This window comes from Nannobrachium achirus (assembly GCF_963921795.1).
Source record: "Nannobrachium achirus genome assembly, chromosome: 5".
In the NCBI taxonomy this organism is placed as follows: domain Eukaryota; kingdom Metazoa; phylum Chordata; class Actinopteri; order Myctophiformes; family Myctophidae; genus Nannobrachium; species Nannobrachium achirus.
This window is the reverse complement of record NC_137814.1, coordinates 62,104,195-62,120,864: the sequence shown is the minus strand read 5'-3', so window position 1 is coordinate 62,120,864 and position 16,670 is coordinate 62,104,195. Positions and strand designations below refer to the sequence as shown.

Here is a 16,670-nt window from a genome sequence, read left to right as displayed (position 1 = left end):
CAGGTGCAATTCATTATTGTTAATTGTGGCACGTTTAATAACATGCCAAGTTTAGCTGCACTTGAACAACCGAAAAAAATAAAAATTAAATAAAATGTAGGCCTACTTCTTAAAAAAATGTATCATGCCTGTTGCTAAGTTATGGCATCATGACTGGTGTGCGCGTGCAAGACACCAGTCCTGTTGCCATACCTTAGTTTTTTTTCTGAACTGACGCCACTGTTCAATGTTATGAGTAAAAAAAAAAAGTTAAATAAGCTGTGCTTTCTTCAGCGTAGGCGTAGCCTATTAGTTGACATTGTACCAACAGTGAATTGTACTGTCATGAAACTGTACCTGTCCCTATGCAAAACTTATACTAACTTATACTAATAAAGGACTTCGATCAATCAATCAAACAAACCTGCTGTAACTGTGGTCTGTCTGTAGTTGTAGTATTATAAAAGGACCGCTAGGGGGCGGACTGGGACACAAGAAAGGGAAAGAGGGAATGTAGGCCTACTGTATTTCCACTAAAACGAGCGCAAGGGGAAATGTCCATTTGCAGTTCTCAATGCGCTGTAATTCATTATTATGAATATAAATATGTAGGCTAGCCTAGGCCTACTGTAAACAATCAAATATCCCACAACATGAGTTATGTTTTATGATAGACCTATGACATATTAGTTTTATTGGCAAGGGATTACAGTAAAAATGAGTGAGAATCTCACACACACACACACACACACACACACACACACACACACACACACACACACACACACACACACACACACACACACACACACACACACACACAACTGGAGCGCAAAATGAGGCGTGTGGTGTGGGTGTGTGCACGCGCGGGCGTGCGCTGCAGTGCTTGCCAGGCAGACAACCGGTCCGGAGCTACCGTAATAACGCACCCAGAGGCGCGCACAGACCCTGGGCCGCGCGCACCGAGGCTTGGAGAGGCAGGCAGGCAGCGGAGGAGAAAAAAAAGGCAGACATACATGCGAGCAGATCTACTTTAAACTATAGGAGAAGGATTACAACTTCAACCTCTTTAACAACGGTAAGATCACTTCTAATAGCCTATTGTGTGTCTGAGCGTTTGATGTTTGTAACGCAAACTGTGTGGAGGGAAAGGTTTTATAGACGGCTAGGTGTGATTGATTCTCGTGCACGGGAGGAGCGCACGGTCGTGGGTAATAATTAGGCTTCTGTTCAGACAGACAGACAGACAGACAGACAGACAGACAGACAGACAGACAGACGGACGGATAGACAGATAGAAAGACAGACAGACAGACAGACAGACAGCATTCTAAACAACACACATGCACACACACGCGCACATCATGAGAAACAACGAAAACCCAACCCATGGGGAATTCATTCCATGTTTCATAAATGATATACTAGTCCCAAATTCGGACATTTGGAGCTTTGCGCGCGACCATAAAAGGGGTGTGTACTCGCGCGCACTCCAACACTGCGTGTAACAGGCCTATAATATGTGTGCTCATATGCTGATACATAACACATGATATTTGTCGTTTTGTATACATTTTTTGTCACAGTTTCTATGTGTTGGTACTAGTGATTCCACACAGTAAAAAAATAAACAACAAAGAAAAATGTCAGTTTCTCCATTTAAACTCAACCAACTCAAGAAGAAGAACCAAATGGACCCGTAAAGGGTCCATTTGGTTGCATTTTGGGTACGAGCCCTTCTTGAGTATAGAAGACAGTGAATTAACACCAATGGGTTAATGAGAGTGTGGGAATTGGACTTGAAAAGCGCCATCTGTGCTTTTTAGGTCAAGTGGGAGTCAGTCTGCTGTAGCCTATGTAGCCTATGCAGGCTGTAGGCTGCACTATATGGAAACTGACAGTCTCAGTGTGTGTGTGTGTGTGTGTGTGTGTGTGTGTGTGTGTGTGTGTGTGTGTGTGTGTGTGTGTGTGTGTGTGTGTGTGTGTGTGTGTGTGTCCTGTCAACATGAAGCATCGCTGTCGCTCGCCGACACGCATCTGATCTTTTAGGCTAATTAATGAGCCAATTAATGATAATTAAGCAAAAGCGAGAGTGTAAATCGGTCGCTTTTTTTTGCAGAAGCAACCGCATCATAGCCTATGCTGACATTATAAAGATTCTCTCTCTCTCTCTCTCTCTCTCTCTCTCTCTCTCTCTCTCTCTCTCTCTCTCTCTCTCTCTCTCTCTCTCTCTCTCGCCTTCTCTCTCTCTCTGCTGCTCCACCTTCTTTGTCTGTCTGTGCGCGTGCAAGGCGGTGGTGTGACGCGCGCGCACTTGCCTTTTTACGACTGACTGCGTGCACGCCGCGCGCATTTGCAAACCAAGTGGATATATGATTATGTCACACACGCAAGCACGCACACACGCACGCGCACGGATAAATATTTGATCTCGTGTTTGATTGTGTGTGCGGGGGAGAGGCTGTGTGGGCGTGTGTCTGTGCCTGTGCGTGTGCGTGTGTGCAGCGCACGTCCGATGTTTTCTCCGATGCAGACGTTCGATAAAAGATTGCAAACAAATAATATGCCATACAGTCATCTCTAGAATATATGGCCTATTTGATTTGTTTTAGGCCTATATCAATCATAACCAATTTAACAGCCATTAGGAGATGAGATCAAGCATTGAGAGTTGGGATAAAATGGGATTTTAAAGCAAATCAGAATAGCATCCTTTAGAATAAACTTCGTCTCCAGATTGCCCTGGCTTTCTTTGTTTGGCCGCGACGCATGCGCAGTGGCTGTAGGGTGTGGATGGAGGATGGAAGCGCGTGTCTATTCTGCATCCAGCTTCAGGCAAGACCCACACGATAGGGTCTTGCCTTAAGATGGATGCAGAATAGACACACGCTCTTGAACGCTTTCACGTGTTTATTATGAGAAAAAAATATATAGCAATATAAATATAGCCCGTTTATTTGGTTTTATTTCCATTTGGAGTCCTATATAATATATGTAATTATCTATAGATGCTGCTGTGCAGTGGTTGGTAGAAATGTGAAAGTCTCTGTTACAAGTGAAAGTCGGGAATTCAAAATTTACTTGAGTAAAAGTACAAAAGTATTGGTATCAAAATGTACTCAAAGTAAAAAAGAAGAAAGTACTCATTGTGCAGAATTTCTCATTTCCCACGTTCGAAATGTATACAAATCTCTTGAAAATAGCAGATCTACAAGCTCACAATGTGTCGCTTTGCGACGCATTGTGAGCTGGAGATCGGCTATTTTCAAATGTCTGAAATCTATTATGTCTGAAGTGGTTATGTTTTGTAATAAAAAAGAAAATCCAAATCTACAAAGTAACTAGTAACTAAACCTTTCAAATACATGTGGTGGAGTAAAAGTACAATATGTGGATCTGAGATGTAGTGGAATAGAAGTAAAAGTTTTGGAAATTGGAAATACTCAAGTAAAGTACAAATACCTCAACATTGTACTTAAGTACAGTATACTTAAAGGGATATTTCACTTTCAAAAAAACTTTTTGTAATTTTATCATCTATCAGGCTTTTATGAACACCCTGGACAGTTTTTAATTAGGTTGATTGAATATTTAGATATTTGATGTAAATGTTACCAGGCCCTCCAGGCCCATGGCCTCTCCCCACACACACCCATTGTAACTTCAAACTTCATTTTAACCATGATAGATTCATTAAAAACACCCATTATTCTTTCTGGTGACTCATACTACCCCCCTAATATTGCAGGGGTCTTCAACGTTTTCAGGTCAAGGACCCCTTACTTGAGAGAGAGATGAAGCAGGGACCCCCACACCTTCTCATAGATTCCATATAGTTTCATCGTTTGACAGCACAATCATCAGTGTATTTTGGATTCATGTCAATTTGTGTTTTCAGATGTTTAACCACTTGAACCGTCATTACCTAATGAACTTGACCTTTTACTCTGTACTCTTTTTCCCCTCTACACCAAACCTCTTTGCCGAAAATAGCCGATCTACAAGCTCACAACGCCTCGCAGCGCGAGGCGTTGTGAGCTTGAAGATCTGCTATTTTCGGCCACAGTTCTCAGAATGTGGACACTAGGGTTCAAGTTGTTAATATAGAAAGGATTGGAAGATTTGCGTTATTGTATTGTTATCAAGCTTGTTGGTGTTGTTTCTGATACATTACAGCTCTTAGCTCTGCAGCAGTCTGAATGGACTTGCACCTGCATGAAGGGGAGAGAGAGAGGGAAGGATAGAGAGAGAGAGAGAGAGAGAGGGAGAGAGAGAGAGAGAGAGGTACCTCCACCGTGGTACTGTGGAGTGTATCTTTATGAGGCAGAAGCGTCGCTTTGATTCAGAGGAAGCAAGACAAACCCGGTGACTCAGACTCAGAGTGTGTGTGTGTGTGTGTGTGTGTGTGTGTGTGTGTGTGTGTGTGTGTGTGTGTGTGTGTGTGTGTGTGTGTGTGTGTGTGTGTGTGAGTGCGTGCGCGTGCGTGTATGTGTGTGTGTCAGACTGAAACTAAACAACTTGATGTCTCCTTTGCTGAAGTGCTACACCAAGGCATTACATGACGCGTGCTTACTTGAAGGATATGATTATCCTACATGTGGGATTGTTAAGTTTGTATTCATAGGCTACTGTGCATTGTAGAAACGATGCTATCAAAATGCATTAAACATGAACATATCGTTGTTGTCGGGTGGAAACCTGATGCCTCGTGGTGCCTCGCACCACGAGGCGTTGTGTGCTTGTAGATATGCTGTTTTCACTACCTATGCGACGGCCTTGTATGATAAAGCAGGGCTTTATTTCGCAAAAAAAACGTAGGCCTACACATTTGAAACTTGGAGATACAAGGTTTCTGCCCGACAGTGACGATATATCATTACATAATCTCTGTTTCTGTATGTCTATCTATCTGTCTTACAGTATATGCAGTGTAGCCTACATATTATTATTGAGTTGCTGTATGTTCAATTGCACAGGTGCACGCACACGCCCACGCCACACATGCCTGTGGCTCTCCCATATAGTAGACTGATACCCATGCAACACTATAACATACACTCTGTGCGTGCCTGCATGCATGCGTGTGTGTGTGCGTGCGTGCGTGCGTGCGTGCGTGCGTGCAGTGTGCATGTTTGGGGGGGGGTCTCTAGGGAATTAACCCCTTAAAGGACCACTTCACCTCTGGGACAACCAGATCTTATTTTATTTTTGTTTGGGACACGATCAACACAATCCTGACTTATTTTTTGTGTTCAATCTGTGTTTTTAGATATTTTAGTATTTCAGCATACAACAGCATGCAACAACTGCATATGATGTAGTTGTATCATATGACCAGTTGTTGCATGCTGAAATACTAAAATATCTCAAAACACAAAAAAGAACTCTTGTGTGTTGATCGTGTCCCAAACAACAATAAAATAAGATCTGGTTGTCCCAGAGGTGAAGTGGTCCTTTAAGCCTGACATAATTTGCGATTAACCATGAATAAGCTTTAATGACAGAGTTATCCAGAACTAGCCTAGCTCAGCTTGACAATCATGTTAAAACAAGGTGGGGTAGATACTGCAGTTAGTTAGCTAGCTGCATTAGTATCTAGGCTGGTTATACCAGGCTAATCCAGAACAGGAATGCTAGTTATAAAAGAGGTTGGAGGGATAAATAAATGAATCCACCCACAGTAATGTTGCTTTAACCAGAATCACTTCCCTTCCAGTCCACTGTAAATGAAGTGTATGATCTGTGAATCATTGCTGAAGTGCATGTCATCAGCAGACACTGAATGAGGAACTGATTCTGATGGGGAAACACAATCTGTCGGTACACTGTAATGACCTGTTCCCTGAACACAAGCTGAATATGTTCATAATGAAACTAGACAAAAAGAGCAGGGGTCAATAATATGTCGGTAAATGCCTCCCACTCAGGGACGTGCTGGCCATTGGGAAAAGCGGGACAACTCCCGAACGGCCGGTTCATTCCCGGCCGGTCCAGGCCGGCCATTAGGAAAAAATGTAAAATAAAATGTCGGCCTTCGTTCCATTTTGGGGGCTGGGCGGCCAACAAAGTAAATCGTCACTGTCGGGCAGAAACCTTGTACAGTATCTCCAAGTTTCAAATTTGTACATTTTTTGCGCAAAGCAAAGCCCTGCTTCATCATACAAGGCTGTCGGACAAAGGTAGTGAAAACAGCAGATCTACAAGCACACAACGCCTTGCGGTGCGATCGGCTGTAGATCGGCTGTTTTCACTAGTTTAATCATTTTTAAAATGATAAATGCAAAACGAACGGTTTTGGACATACAAGGTTTTCACCCGACAACGACGATATGTTCATAATGAAACTAGACACAAAAGAGCAGGGGTCATCGATATGTCGGCAAATGCCTCCCACTGCAGCAAGGCCGAGTTCTTTGGCTCCTGATCGCCTGATGGGAGGGGAAAGGAACTGGTTCCAGGGGTGTCACAAGGGGGGGAGAAAGTGGGACTGAGTTACTAGGGCCCATTATTATATACTTTAGCTCAGGGGTTCCCAAACTTTTTTGTCTCAGGGCACCCCTACATTATAATTTTCACTCCCAGCACCTTATATTTATAGTATCGTCGTTGTCGGGTGGAAAGCTTGCATGTCCAAAACCGTTTGTTTTGTATTTATCATCTATAAAATGTACTAAACTAGTGAAAACAGCAGATCTACAAGCACACAACGCCTTGCATCGCTTGTAGATCTGCTGTTTTCACTAGTTTTGTGCGACAGTCTTGTATGATGAAGCAGGGCTTTGCTTTACCAAAAGACGTACACATTTGACACTTGGAGATACGAGGTTTCTGCCCGATAGTGATGATATTTTAGTGATTCTGTTGCAAGGTAAACGTTTAGATAATAGCCAATTTGGTTAGAACTGACTGAAAATAACGTTGTAAGTTTAAAATGATACTAAATATTTTTCCAAATAAATTCAAAATATTATCGAATTATCTCACGGCACCCCTGGACTGCCGTCGCGGCACCCCAGGGTGCCCCGTCACCCACTTTGAAAACCCTGCTTTAGCTATTGAAAGATAGCAGATATACAAGCTCACAGCGCGGCACCGAGCTTGTAGATCTCGTAGATATTTTTGAAAATTCTTGAAAACGCCTTATATTCTTTTAAGCGAACATTTGTAACTAAAATTTTGCTTCTCTGGGGGTCCATGGAAATAAATATTTTGAGATGGGGGTCCATGGCCAAATACATATCATTTTGGGGGTCCTTCACGTGAAAAAATTTGACCACCACTGACATAGAAACATAGGTTTTTCAAAAGAAAAACTCAAAATAGCAGATCTACAAGCTTGCAGCGCGGCACTCGGTGCCGTGCTGTGAGCTTGTATATCTTATCTGCTAAGAAGTCCTCTGACAATAGCCGATCTACAAGCTCACAGCGTGTCGCAGTGCGACACCAAATCCATTTGGATTAACTTGGTTCCCCTGAGTTAAATTAACACTGATTTTTGACTGCAGGCAACAACAACCGTGGCCAATTAATCAGATGTTTATCTACACGTTATCGGCTTGTAACGCCTGTTGCAGATCTGTTTAAATCGATTAGTAAGACCTGTAAGATGCCCTGTGTGTGTGGTTGTGCGTGCGTGTGTGCGTTCTCATCACCAACGCGATTTGAGACCTAATAGTTTAGTGGTTCAGTCTAGGGCTGTCACAATTATTACATAATTGTCTAATCGCAATTATTTGACATAATCGCAATTATTTTGTGATAATCGTTATAATCGTTTACACGTTGAAAAATGTTTATATATGTTAAACATTTAAAAAATAGTGGAAATAGCAGATCTACAAGCTCACAACGTTCGCGATGCGACACATTGTGAGCTTGTAGATCGTCTATTTCCACTATCAATGTTATTTTTTAAGTGTTTAATTTGTCAAATATGTCCTTCATTTCTTTGTATATTTAGATTATGTGTCATATGTACCATGTGCAACTTCAAAGCCTACAAGCCAAACAGAAATGTAATTGTCAACGACAAACCACAATTAAATCGTTAATCACAAGTATATGAGTGACAATTAATCGTCATGTAAAATGTCATAATCGTGATAGCCCTAGTTCAGGCTTCCTCTTTCGTGTATCATCCTCAAATGACCGACTCTGTATTGTGTGTAGCCACGCCCTTGTCTCTGGTCCCACTTGGCAGAGGCCAGCCTCTGAAGATGCTCTGTACAGGGGGCAGGTGTTGATTATGTGCTCTGCAGACTGCTCAGGCTCACCGCACTCGCATGCTGCACTGTCTGCCAAGCCCCACTTCTTCATTTCTGATTTGAAGCAGCCGACTCCAGTGCGCAGGCGGTTCAGTAGGGTCCATTGCCGGCGTGGTACAGTAGGTCCTCTCCTTCAACGCCATTAACTCCCGGGTCCCAGATGTAGCGGTGAATACGGGAGGGCCCAGCATGCACTTGTGGACAAGTCCCCCGGGATGGCGGGGAGCATCCCTTGCACCGCCCAAGCTTGTTGTAAGGGTAGCAGGACTAAGGGGCGTCACAAGGGGGGGAAAGTGAGAGTTACTAGGGCCCAAGGTGGAGGGGCCTTAATTATTTTATGCTTTAGCTATTGAGATCTGCTATTTTTGAAAAGCCGTGAAAATGTGCAATGTCAATGCAAATCATTGAATATATGTATTTTTTAAGCGAACATTTGTAAATCACATTTTGATTCTGGGGGTCCCTGGAACTAAATATCTTGAGATGGGGGTCTGTGGCCAAATACATATCACTTTGGGAAAAAGTTTGAGCACTACTGACATAGAAACAAAAAGACATTAAGGATTTGAAATAGTGAAAGACTTTTCACGATAAAAAAAAAAAATAGCAGATCTACCAGCTTGCAGAGTGGCACTCGGTGCCGCGCTGTGGGCTTGTATATCTGCTATTTTTCAATAGTTAAAGCACAAAATAATGCGTAATACATTCACAGTCTAAATGCCCTATGAAGAACATTCATGGGGGGCCCGCAGTGAATCCTCGTACCCAGGGCCCAGAATTTGATGCGACATCCCTGGCAGGACTTGATTCTGTTTGGAGGCTTTGTATCCACTGTAGTGTTATGCAGGATGTGCCAGTCGTGTATCTGGGCTTTCCTTGCCAGCTTGAGGGTAGCGGCCTCTCGTCGGAGGCGGGCCGGGGCAATGCCTGTAAGGACTGGCAGGTAGGACACAGGAGTGGGCTTCAGGCAGCCAGTTATGGTTCGGGGAGAGTTGTTGATTACAGTGTCAACCTTTTTGACAAGTGGGCTCCTACACCAAGCTGGGGCAAAATATTCAGTTAGTGGTTCAGTGCGATAGGCTAATTACTTTTGACCTTTTTTCATGACAACACATACGACACACCATAACATCACATAACATTGCAATGAAGACAAAGGAACAAAAAAGAAAGACCAATCATAAAACAATTGGCATGGAACTAAGGGTCTTTGTGAGATAGAGATGGGATTTATGGCTCTATGAAGTGAGCTCTCTGGGATCCGTTCAAAGAGCCGTTCAAAAGACTGGTTTATTTTAGATATAGTTACTTTGTAGATTTGGATTATAAATACAAATCACTTCAACCCTATATACATTTTAACCATTAGAGAATAGCTGATCTGTTATTTTCTAATAGCCTGAAAACTTGTGAAATGGGACATTCTGCATAATGAGTTCTTTCTACTGTTGGTACTTTAAGTACATTTTTATACCAATACTTTTTACTTTTGTACATTTTAAATTCCGAACTTCTACTTGTAGCAGAGTATTTCCACATTGCAGTTTTACTGCAAACCCATAGACCGTAAAAATGTGTCATCATGATGTCATCAGGCTCTGATGTCACTGTGATGATATCTGTGCTTGATAATCATTCCTTGACATGAACACATTTGAGAACTACAACTGGTCTATTGTAATCTTGTCCTGCCATCATTAATGATTTTACCCGTCTGTAAAAAGTGGGTCTCCAGATCATGAATGCAGTTTTTACTATGACGAAAGAAATGCAAATGCCCTCTTTACATGCCATACCTGAAGACAGCATTGAAGAGAATTGCCTTGTCCCAACTCTCCTGAACTTGAATGTAGCATCTTATGTTGAAAGAATTGCCCTCACTGTGTAGAAATCCATTCTGTAGGCCACATCTCCAGCAGTCTTTTATACTTAGTTTAGTGTGGTATCAAGTACTGAAAATAGCCGACTGCCAAGCTCACAAGGCGTCGCAGCGCGACACGTTGTGAGCTTGGAGGTCTGCTATTTTCGGTGCTTGATCCAAAAGTCTTTCTTTTCAGAAATTTCAGCCCCTGCCTCTCCAACACTCTCTGCACGTCCCTGGTCGATACCATAAACTGTTGTAATCTGTCCTTCCATCATAAAATCAAGCTAAGTTGAGGAGAAAACAAACTTTGACAGAGTTTGAAGTAATTCATACTTGACGTCCGACTTCCTGTCACAGGAAATTCAAAGCGTTCCTCACTTCCTCTTTCCTGTAAGTGCGAAGTGACTGAAGTTACACTTTCTGTGATATCACACACACACACACACACACACACACACACACACACACACACACACACACACACACACACACACACACACACACACACACACACACTGTGGTTACGCTGTGATCTGTGATTAAACACTATAGTCCATGGGCCATACGAGATGTCGCTCTCTGAAAGGTTTGAAAAGCTCTATATATGTAGATTATATTTTGGTATGATAACCCTTTCTGAGTCGCAGCTAAATTGGTGTTATCAGCTGCTAAAGTTGGTGTCCCATTAACTTAACTATACAGAGGGGGGGGGGGAAATATCTGCTTTAACCCTTAAGTGCTGTTCGGGTCATTTTGACCCGTTTTACATTTTCATTTGGAAAAAAAAGGTAGAAGTTAAAAATGTTTCCACCTGAAACTCACTGGCCTTAAAGATTCTTCTGAGATGAACATGTAAAAAAAATATTTTTGCACTACACCCATGCTACACCCTCCTCATATTTTTTGAACCTTAAGTGCTGTTCGGGTCATTTTGACCCGGAAGCACAGAAATACACAGTATTATGCCAAAACACAGACACACAGTCACCCCCACTTCTAACACCCCCCTTCCGAAGCCCCATTCCGAACCCTCCCCCCTTCCTATAAGCATGAGCAATATTGCCCAGTATTAAATGAAGTCGTTTTTTTTACATGGATTTCAGCTAAATCAGTAAAAATGCCTAGCTCTTTCAGTGTTTAATGTGATATAGCAAAGCAGAAATGCAAACATTTACCAAATATATCATATGAATTGTTTGGTATTGAGTCAAAGTCAATGTATCATGATGATTTGTTAAGTTAAAATTTATATTAGTGTTGTTTTTTTTAAACCAAATATCCACCGGGTCAAAATGACCCGAACAGAACGAAGGTGTAGTGAATCTGAACAGAACTTAAGGGTTAATTAGCATATGAGGGGTCAAACTAGGGGTTTTTCATTATTCTCAATCCATTGCATGCGTGTTTTGCACAAAAAACATTCCTTGGGCTGAAAACGGACCCACAAAACTCTGGTTTAGTGATGAGTCATCACTTTTCATAGATTTGTGGGGGCCATTTCTAGCCCCAGGAATGTTTTTCGTGCAAAACAAATGCTTGCAATGGATTCAGAATCATGAAAAAACCTTAGTTTGAACACTCATATGCTACTCAAAGCAGATTATTATAATTGTTTTGTATACATGTATAAAGTTAATGGGACACCGACTTTAGCAGCTGATAACACCCATTTAGCTGTGACTCAGGAACGGTTATCATACCAAAATATTATCTACAGATATAGAGCTTCTCAAAAATGCATGGTAACCTTTGCCACCTTTCGGAGAACGGCATCTCGTATCATGGCCCATGGACTACTATGGTGAGGGTTGTTAAAAATGCAGGCACATGTAGAAGCCACCTCTGATCATTAGAATAAACATCCCACCCATCTGACCATTAACATGGCAGTGTTAAAAGTAATCGCGGTCCACTAATAGAGCATCGCAGCAGAAGTGGTTTACTGGTGCCACTTAAAAATCGTCATTCATTTTCCCCATAGACTTTTACAAAAATATTTATAACAATTATGTTAAGCCTAGAACCAAGCCATCCAGGATGGCAGTGAATCATGACCATACAACCTTTGTTTCTATGAACATTTTGAAAATCGCTAAACAAAGGGTAGTTATTAAATGTCCTATATCAAATAATTTAATATTAAAATACATTTTCACATAGGATCAAAGGTTTTATGGTCATGATTCACTGCCATCCTGGATGGCTTGGTTCTAGGCTTAACATAATTGTTATAAATATTTTTGTAAAAGTCTATGGGGAAAATGAATGATGATTTTTAAGTGGCACCAGTATCCACTTCCGCTGCGATGCTCTATATGACCACTTGTTAAGTAAGAACAAATGTTAACAGCTTCAATGCATTTGAGTTGTTTGAAAAACAAAGCTATTTGAACCATGCAAATGATAGAGCGCTCTCATAGAATATGCAAAAGATGTTTAACTTAGGCAAGCATAATCTCTCCTGCCTCACCCCGGTGGCACGACATTCACATGTGATGATCTGTCTGTCTGACTGTCGATTGATTGATTGATTGATTGATTGAAGAATTTATTAGAAGTTTGCAATAGAAAAAAGTACAGTTTCATGACAGTACAAATCACTGGTACAAGGTCAACTAAAAGGAGATCCTAGAAAGCCGAGGCTTATTTCCACAGGAACCACACTTTAAGTATCTCATATAACATTGAAAGACAGACGGATAGAACATAGTACTTTATCTAGGATAATATCAGTTTCAAAAGCATAACATCAAATACAAAGGCAGAAAAAAGAAAAAAAGGGGGAGGGGGGGAGCATGGGGGCTTAATCTATTTACAAGTCACGGGTAGCAGCTGTCTGAAGGTGACTTTTCATACCAATTTTGAAGGAGGCTAGGGATTTGCTCTCCTTTAGGGCTTGAGGAAGGGCGTTCCACATGTTGATGGTGTAGCAGGAGAACGAGTTAGAGCCTTGTTTAGTGTTAAATCTACGTTGATGATGATTAGTGGAGCTGCCTCTGGTGTTGTGATCGTGAACATCCTTGACCTTTAAGAAGTAGTTTGTCAGGTACATGGGAATCTTGGAGGTGTAGTGTGTCTTGTACACCAGGCCCATTGCAAGATGCTGTACTCTGTCAGCTACTTTGAGCCATCCCACGCTTTCGTGGTGATGATCGGTAAGGTGGGTCAGAGGAGGGAGACCAAGCACAACCCTAATTAGTTTGTTTTGGGCTGTTTGGAGCTTTAACTTTAAGGCAGCTGGGGCGTCGCGATACCAGACAAGGACTCCGTAATCAATGAGGGGCCCAATAAGAGCACCTCCTAGTGTCTTTCGGGATTTAATATTGATCAGCGGGGCAACCCTTTGCAAGAAGCGAATTCGTTGGTTGACTTTATTGATTACCTTGGTGGTCATTGATTGATTGATTGATTGATTGATTGATTGATTGATTGATTGATTGATTGATTGATTAGACGTTTGCATAGGAAAAAAGTATAGCCTACAGTTCCATGACAGTACAGTTCGCTTGTACAGGTCAACTGAAAGGATAGGCCCAAGGAAAGCCTACGGCTTGTTTCAATTGTGAGATCCTTAATCGATATAGACAAACACGCATGGTTAAGTCAGTGGCTCTCGAACCATTCCATGTGAAGGATCCCTATTGATGTATAATGTATTTGGCTGTGGACCCTATCTGAAAACATGTTGTGCCTGGGACTCGCAGAGGAAAACATGTACAGTATTTTGTTTGTTTAAGTCATTTTTAAAATGACAAATACAAAACAAACGGTTTTGGACATACAAGGTTTCCACCCGACAACGACGATATTAACTCATTTAGGCTAGCTAGGGACCTATAGTTTTAAGTACTGCAGTCATTCACATGTTGAGATCATCAGTGATGTAATGTGAGGAAGGCCTCACCACTTGTTTGTAAGAGTTTATTTATCACCACATCACTCTATGATGCTGTCACTGGTCGCCATGCCAACTAATATCCATGCAAATACCTGGCCTCTCTCTCTCTCTCTCTCTCTCTCTCTCTCTCTCTCTCTCTCTCTCTCTCTCTCTCTCTCTATCTCTCTCCCTCTCTCTCTCTCTCCCCCTCTCTCTCTCTCTCTCTCTCTCCCTCTCTCTCTCTCTCTCTCTCTCTCTCTCTCTCTCTCTCTCTCTCTCATGAACAGACATTTAAGTTCACCAGGAGGATGAAAGTCAAATCACAGTCACATTGGAATAAGGACAGTCATTTACATGGTCTCCTCATCTGAATGTGAATTTGTTTTGTGTGTGTGTGTGTGTGCGTGTGTGTGTGTGTGTGTGTGTGTGTGTGTGTGTGTGTGTGTGTGTGTGTGTGTGTGTGTGTGTGTGTGTGTGTGTGTGTGAGAGATTAAATGGGCGTCATCCTTCTTTAGTCCACTGAGAGTCTGAACGTTTCATGGCAGTGGATGCTGCGTTCATTAATTTATGGCATTTTGTACAAAAACAGGGTCTCTCCCGCAAAGTTGGGGTAGATGTATTTAAGTACTTTCCACGCCTATGAGACATTAGCCTGTAATCAATACCATTTTATGGGTTTCTGATCCGATCAGGAGTGGAAACAACTTTACGTAATTCAGTCAACCAAAATGATTCCCCTAGTTTGGTTTAACTTGGTACAATTGTTTGGTTTCTTTTGGTATTATAATCGTTTGGTATTTTCATAATTTTATTCTAACTCGTAGCGCGACTTAGCTAACCTGACTCCGCCAGATGGTGGCGGCAGTGCGTACCGCCCTACTTTACCATCTGAGACACTGAATCAGTGGCAGCTAAGGGCGGGCTCTGAGCGGCTCTGAGCCAATAGAGTCTGACTGCAGACCATGTGAAAACACAGGGGGCGGATTCTGGGTGTAACGTCATGCAGACAGGCCAATATGAGTCGTTGGAGTTGGCACTCCCAGACTGTGATAGACAGACGGCCCCATCCAATCACCTGCTAAAGAATTTGAAAAAATGGCCCGCCCCTAACACCAGGTCTGCCAGAGCAATTCCAGAGAGTAGGGCGGTATATGCAGTATACGCACAACTGCCACCATCTGGCGGAGTCAGGTTACGACTTAGCAAGAATAAACTCAATGATTCACATTATGTGGGGAACAAAAACAATGCGACGCCAACCGGAACCAACCAAACCTAAACCGGATCACACGGCTGGGTTTAGACCAGGGTTTCCCTAAACCGGGTGCCGTGATGCCAGTCCCGGGGTGCCTCAGAATATGTTGATAACATTTGGAATTCATCAATATCACTTCACTATTCTTAGCAAAACAGACCTGATTTGCACTGTACTTGATGAGTTCTTTTTTTCCATCTAAGGCCAACTCTCTTCACCAAAAAATAGCAGATCTACAAGCTCACAACCCGTCACCTTGTGGTAGATCGGCTATTTTTGGTCAACTTTCCCTCCCAGAATATGGGTCAAACGTCAAATATAAAGTTATTTTCAGTCAGTTCTAGTGGAAACGGACATTTCTCCGTGACATAGCCTACCATATCTCTGGAGGAAAGATATGCATATTTACGTTGTGTAATACAGGGGTTTTCAAAGTGGGTGACGGGGCACCCTGGGGTGCCGTGACGGCAGTCCAGGGGTGCCACGAGATAATTTGATAATATTTGGAATTTATTTGGACACTTGAAAAAATATTTAGTATCATTTTAAACTTGAAGTACAAAGTTATTTTCAGTCAGTTCTAACCAGAATGGCTATTATCTCAACATTTTCCTCGCAACATAATCACTAAAATATCGTCACTGTCGGGCAGAAACCTCGTACCTCCAAGTTTCAAATGTGTATGTCTTTTGGTAAAGCAAAGCCCTGCTTCATCATACAAGACAGTCGCACAAAACTAGTGAAAACAGCCGATCTGCTGTTTTCACTAGTTTAGTACATTTTATAGATGATAAATACAAAACGAACGGTTTTGGACATAGCTACAAGGTTTCCACCCGACAACGACGATATGCTATCAATAGAAGGTGCTGGGAGTGAAAATTATAATGTAGGGGTGCCTCAGATTAAAACAAATATGTATGGGGTGCCCTGAGACAAAACAGTTTGGGAACCTCTGGTGTAATATGATTGAAGATTCTAAAGATTAACAGTGTAATTCAAGGATGTCGTGGATGAAAAGGTTGTTTACAGGGGCACCCTGAGGCCAAAAAAAAGTTTGTAAACCCCTGGTTTAGAATAAATAGGCTCCCAGGCTTTCCTCGGCGGTGGACAGTCTGGTGATGCGAGGTCAGTGACACACAGTTAGGTGAAAGCATCTGCTGTAGTGTTGGAATGAGAAGCACTGTGCTGTGTTTGCAGGGACATGCTGGGCCCCTGATTCAGCCCGGGAAAAAGAGTTGGAGAGGCCCTCATTGAGAGAGATCTCTCTCTCTCTCTATAGCGCTGCTGCTACTCAAAGATTTGCCATTTCAGATCATGACAAAGTGACAAGCCAGTGGGCCAATTACACGAGTTATATTTCGTCGTTGTCGGGTGGAAACCTTGTATGTCCAAAACCGTTTGTTTTGTATTTATCATTTTAAAAATGAT

At 42.2% G+C, this 16,670-nt stretch overlaps 1 protein-coding gene across 1 annotated transcript in view; it reads left to right on the top strand.

The window, feature by feature from the left end:
- Positions 1-942: 942 nt before the first annotated feature.
- The window catches only part of basp1 (brain abundant, membrane attached signal protein 1), an 85,060-nt gene continuing 69,332 nt past the window's right edge, over positions 943-16,670 (top strand). Inside the window, exon 1 of the mRNA XM_080725202.1 lies at positions 943-1,057. The gene's annotated coding sequence lies outside the window, so the exon portion shown is untranslated. The remainder of the gene's footprint in view (positions 1,058-16,670) is intronic.